This window comes from Elephantulus edwardii, unplaced genomic scaffold, assembly GCF_000299155.1.
Source record: "Elephantulus edwardii isolate Elephantulus edwardi_28Jun2011 unplaced genomic scaffold, EleEdw1.0 scaffold00161, whole genome shotgun sequence".
NCBI lineage: Eukaryota > Metazoa > Chordata > Mammalia > Macroscelidea > Macroscelididae > Elephantulus > Elephantulus edwardii.
This window is the reverse complement of record NW_006399911.1, coordinates 7,350,915-7,356,327: the sequence shown is the minus strand read 5'-3', so window position 1 is coordinate 7,356,327 and position 5,413 is coordinate 7,350,915. Positions and strand designations below refer to the sequence as shown.

General features: G+C 41.0%; 1 pseudogene; it reads left to right on the top strand.

The window, feature by feature from the left end:
• Window positions 1-833: 833 nt before the first annotated feature.
• The window catches only part of LOC102853644, a 14,998-nt pseudogene continuing 10,418 nt past the window's right edge, over window positions 834-5,413 (top strand).

The window sequence follows — 5,413 nt, the reverse complement described above, 5'->3', positions numbered from 1 at the left end:
GAGGGTGTAAATTACACAGGAGGAAATTATTTATTTTCTTCCCTCTCAGCCACTAGTGCGCGCGAACCTCCAGAGAGATGAGGCCTTTGGGTTAGTAGTGCAGCTACCTGTGAATTGTTTTAAAGGAAAGAATGCCACAATAGTTACAGTGGTGAAGAAAAAGGATTTTATTCGGCATGTACTTTGGGCCTGTTGTTAGAAGGCGCCAGTTTTTAAAAAGAGAAGAGACATTATGCTGGGAAAGGTAGAGTGTCAGAGAAAGAGAGTAAGACCCTCAAGGAGCAGGACTGGCACAATGACCATAACAGTGGACTCAAGTAAATCATACATGATGAGGATGGCACAGGATAGGGCAAGGTTCAGATGCATTGATCACAGGGTCACTGTGAGATGTAGTTGACTCATGATACCTAACAACAGCATACAGTAAAGGAAAAGGAAGCGTAGGAAATGAGAGGACTTGTGATCCGAGCAATCACTACCAGAGTTCAAAAGCAGATTCATTGCTGCACAAGGTCACGGACTGCAAACTTCAACATGGATTGAAGCTCAACATCAAGAAAACAAAGAATCCCACATCAATATGTATGTAGTCCAGGGCCTGGTGCCCAGTAGAAGCCTCCAGATAGTTGTTGAAGGGAGCAATGACCTGAAATTATAGGTGTAATATAGTAGCATCATGCTGGCACACAGCAGTCAGCTGTTGCCTGAGTTTTCTGGACATGGTCTGCTTTTGTTGACTATTTGCATAGGTTCAGGGTTGGTTTGAATATATTAGGAGAGCACTGGTGATGAGTAGGAAGCACCAGTGATGGAGAGAAAGGAAGATTGACATGACCAAGGCCATTGAGAAGCTAGTAGCAATGCTGAGATGTGAATTTAAGCAGACCAGGGTGGCAGAATGTGGTCTTACTCTCTACAAGTTCTCTCTGGCAGCAGAACTTGCTTGGGGTTCCTTGTTTCGGTGGGTATATTCTGGCTCCAAAATATTGTCGAGAAACAGGAACCAATTGTTTTAGTTCTTAAAGCAGGTTTGTAACATGCAGTGGGGCTCCTAAGGACAGGATCAGCAGGGGAGGGAAAAGAGATAGTTCTTGTTAGGTACTGTTGAGTTGAGAATGACTCATAACTACCCTATGAACAACATATCTGAACCTTATTCTGTCCTGTGCCATCCTCATAATTTTTTTGAATCATTGAGCCCATTGCTGCAGTCACACTAACAGTCCATCAGATTGAAGATCTTTCTTTCCCTTAGTTTAGTAGGAAGTAGTAATAGGAGTAGTAGGAAGAGGAAAAAAGAAGACTGGGTTTTAGGACATACCAGAGCGAATGGAATACAGAGGATAATTTTCGTTCCATATACATCAGAAGTGGAAAAACAATGGATGGCTTTTGGCCTCCTGCTTGTTGAATGAGAAGTGGAGATAAGGTAAGTTTAAGATTCTAATATTTTTTTTCTGTAATAATTGTTAATGGTACTATACATCCAGGATCCCTGGTGGCACAGTGGCTGAAGTGGTTGAATGTGAACCAGAAGACTGGCAGTTTGGCTCCACCGACTACTCCTTGGGAGAAAGAACTGACAATCTGCTTCCCCAAAGATTGACAGCCTTGAAATCCGATGAAGCAGTTCTGCTCTGCCTTGGAGTCCTGATGAGTTAGAACTGAGTCACCAGCAGTAGATATGTTATAGAAACTCTTCTACATGTATCTGCTTGTTTCACTGCTATCTTGGGAAATAACAGTGGAAATCCTGAGTTGACAAACTGTTTTCTCGTGTCTATGAAAGGAGGTAATTGGCAGTACAAATGTCATTTTGTCTTTCTTGCAAATAATCCTCTATTAAGGATTTGCTCTACGCTTACCTTCTTAATTAGGATGTGACTTCTTGGAACTTGCAGAGATGTTTGCAGTATCACAGACATCTTCATTCAGACATCTGAGTATCTGTACTGATGTTGTTGTGTACCATAGAGCAAGAATGGACTCATAGCTGACCATCTAGCTGGTTTTCAAAGGCTGTAAATTTCACAGCAGGAGATAGCTCATCTTTCTCCTGTGTAGCAGCTAGTGGATTCGAACTGTATGCCTTCAGGTTGGCAGCACAGCTCCTTACCACTAGGTCACCAGCGCTCCCCAGTTGACATTCTATCCATTTAAATGTTCTCCTTATTTTCAAATATACATGCCAATTTTTTTCAGTTACTATTTATGTTCCCAGCTTTCTTTCTCCTTCCTATATTTTTAATAGGGGAGCTCTGCTGGCAAGATCTGTAGGGAGTTGACAGTTAACTTAAAGGACCACTTCTAAGGTGATTTGGATCCACTATGGGACCTTGGAGGAGGTTCAAGCTGCTCTGAAAAAATTGGCAAAAAACAAGGCTCTAGGATTTGATGGCATACCAATTGACATATTTCAACAAACAGACACTATCCTGGATGTGCTCACTAAGTTATGCCAAGAAATCTGGAGGACAGCCAGCTGTCCAACTGACTGGAAGAGATTGATATTTGCTCCCATTCCAAAGAAGGGTGAAAATTCTGACAGAGTGTGGAAATTATCAAAACAATATCGTTAATATCACACGCAAGCAAGTTTCTGCTGAAAATAATCTAAAAATGACGGGAGCAACACATCAACAGAGAACTGCCAGATGTGCAGTCTGAGTTTAGAAGATGCCGTGGTAATAGGGATATTATAGCTATTATTAGATGGATCTTGGCAGAAAGCAGAGAGCACCAGAGGAATGTCAATCTGTGTTTCATTGACTATTCAACAAACTGTGGCTGACTCTGAGAAGAATGGGAATCCCAGAACATTTGATTGTGCTTATGCAAAACCTATATTTGGACCAAGAGGCAGTCATCAGAACAGAGCAAGGAGGCATTGCATGGTTCAAAATTGGCAAGGTTGTCTACCAGAGATGTCTTCTGTCTCCATACCTTATCAATCTGTATGCAAAACTGATCATCTGGGACACTGGGCTGTACGAGGAGAAATGTGGCATCATGATTGGAGGAAAATTCGTCAACAACTTGCATTATGCAGATGACACAACCCTGCTTGCTGAAACTGAGGAGCACCTGCAGTGTTTGCTGTAGAAGGTCAAGGACTGCAGCCTCCTATATGGATTGAAGCTCAACATCAAGAAAACAAAGAGTCTCACCCCTCGGTTAACTGACAGCATCAGTATGGATGGTGAAGAGATTGAGATTGTTAACAGTTTTAGTTTAGTTGGCTCCACAATCAACGTTCTTGGTACTAGCAGCCAGGAAATCAAGAGATGAATTGTATTGGGAAAGTCAGCTGTCAGGGACCTCTCCAGAGTACTGAAGAGCAAAAGTGTGCCTAGACTAAAGTGTGCCTGATCCAGGCCATAGTCTTTGCAGTTGCATGCTATGCATCAGAGAGCTGGACAGTGACTAGGGATGATAGAAAGAGAATTGATGCCTTTGAGATGTGGTGCTGGAGAAAAGTGTTGAATATACTATGGACTACTAGGAGAACAAACAGGTTCAAAAAATACTAAAAAAAAAAATTTAAAAAAAGACTGAGGGACAGTAATCAGTAGACTTGCTAGTGGCCCATATTTAACATTTGTATTAAATCTCTTGTCCAGTACTGTTTCTCAATTCATTGGTTTGGAAACTTTAGGGTTATATCTCTTCCTGTCATTTCAATCATCTAAGTGTCTTAATGAAGGCCTTTATATGTTCTCCTATCAGTTCTTGAACCTGTTCTGTAAATTCCAAATATTCATATCCTAATTAAGAATATAAATTTAAATTATTAACATAGGATTCATTACTAGAAAGCATAATATAGCTTATGTTGTTGTTGATTGCCATTGAGTCTAGCATGACTCATAGCGACCCCATGAACAAAAGGCCTGAAGTTTTTCTGTAATATCATTGTTTCTCAAAGTTCATAGAGTTTCCAAAGGCATGTGGTTTAGGAAATGGATGCCACTCCTGCTTCCAAACCTTCTTAAACTGGGAGCTTCACCAAACACTGTCCATCACGGGTAACCATTATGGCTTTTCACACAAGGTTCAGCATTACAGCAAACTCAGTACAGCAAATGGACAGAAGAATGCTATACCACTTAGAAGAATGTTCCTCCACAATATAATAACAACTGACTTTTAAATACATTTCTGTTTATTAAAGCCACCCACTTGTGGTATTTCTATGATAGCAGCACTAGATGAACAGGACAGATACTTCTCCATCTCTCCTTGCTCTGTGCTCTTGTGTGTCAGTTATTAAACTGTTACTCTGAACAACACATCCAATTCTGTTCTTTGTTTTGTGGTGCAAGAGTTGTGACTAAGCACATTTTATTCTGTTTTACTGGCTGGCTCAATATTAAACTCTATAAATTTAGTAACTAGAGGGGGAAGAAAGGTCATCCCCTTCCGGTTGGCTCCTTACTCCTCCTGCAACAATTCTTCACCCCAGCACCCTAGTACCTCAGCAACTGCACTGCCTTCCTGTAGAAGCAGCTGAATACTGTTTTCTACTGATGGCAAAATCAGCCTTATGGTGCTTTTCTCAGAGACATAGATACTAAGAAACTGGCTTCACAGAGATCTAGATCCCAGCCACTAGCTCCCTCTGCTGAACTCAGTAGTACCAAAAAATTAGCCTCTTAGAAATTTCAATCTCTCCTTCTCCTTCCAATAGCCTTCTTGGAGATGGTAGCTGCTTTCTATATTTACTAAACCAGTTGCTGTCAGGTTGATTCTGACTCATGGACATCCCATATGTGCTAGAGGAGAATTGTGCTGCATAGAGTTTTCAGTGGATTAGTTTTCATAAGTAAACCTCCAGGTCTTTTTTTCTGAGATGTTTCTGAGTAGATATAAACTGTCAACCTTTTAGTTAGTAGCCAAATTTTTCTCATTACCTGGAGATTTCCTTTATTGTTCTGATTGTGCTTTTTCTGCTTATTTAGTAATTTTATACATACTAAATCAAACTCATTACTGACTCATTACTCAAACTGGTTCCAATTCAAAGGCCCACAACAACAACACTGTCCCTATAGGACACAGTAGAACTTCCCCATGGCGTTTTCAAGGCTGCTATCATTATGGAAGCAGACTGCCGCAGCATTCTCTCACAGAGTGGCTGGTGGGGTTAAACTGCGGCCCTTTCACTTAAGTGTTGTGGTTTAGTGTGTGTGTGTGTTATTTTACTGAATGTTTTGCACTTTTCTCCCTGCCCTCTACCCCCAATTTACTCTTCTCCTTGAAAAGTAAAACTCTTTCATTGTTATGCAATCCCTCTCCCGAAGTCCACCTCACTGTGCAGCCTTCATTCTGGACTCCTGTCATGACAAAAATACCCAATCACATATCTCTTTTAAACAGTTCTCGTCCTCATCTGTTTCAATGCAGTATACAT